The sequence below is a fragment of the Solanum tuberosum genome, unplaced genomic scaffold (assembly GCF_000226075.1).
Source record: "Solanum tuberosum cultivar DM 1-3 516 R44 unplaced genomic scaffold, SolTub_3.0 scf00102, whole genome shotgun sequence".
Lineage (NCBI taxonomy): Eukaryota > Viridiplantae > Streptophyta > Magnoliopsida > Solanales > Solanaceae > Solanum > Solanum tuberosum.
Genome location: NW_006239028.1, coordinates 661,441 through 661,872, shown reverse-complemented (window position 1 = coordinate 661,872; position 432 = coordinate 661,441).

Genomic DNA, 432 nt, shown 5'->3' with positions numbered 1-432 from the left:
GGAGGGAGGCAAACCAGGGGGGTTGGTGGGTTGGGGGGGGGGGGGTTAAGTTTAGAGCCCTATTCTGATTATGGAGTGCGGATAGCTGAGAAGTAGTTAGCGGGGGGTGGTTAAGTCCAGAGCCCTACTCTCCTTATGGAGTGTGGGGCTGAGAAGTAGGTTAGCAAACTGGTGAGGGGGGTTAAGTCAAGAGCCCTATTCTGGTTACAGAGTGCGGGTAGCCGAGAAGTAGGTTAACAAACTGGTGAAATCGCTGGAGGGTGGGGGTAAGTCTAGAGCCCTATTATGGTTGCAAATTTGCGGGTAACCGACAAGTAGGTTAGCAAACTGGTGAATGTTACAAATTTGCGGGTAACCGACAAGTAGGTTAGCAAACTGGTGAATGTTACAAATTTGCGGGTAACCGACAAGTAGGTTAGCAAACTGGTGAAT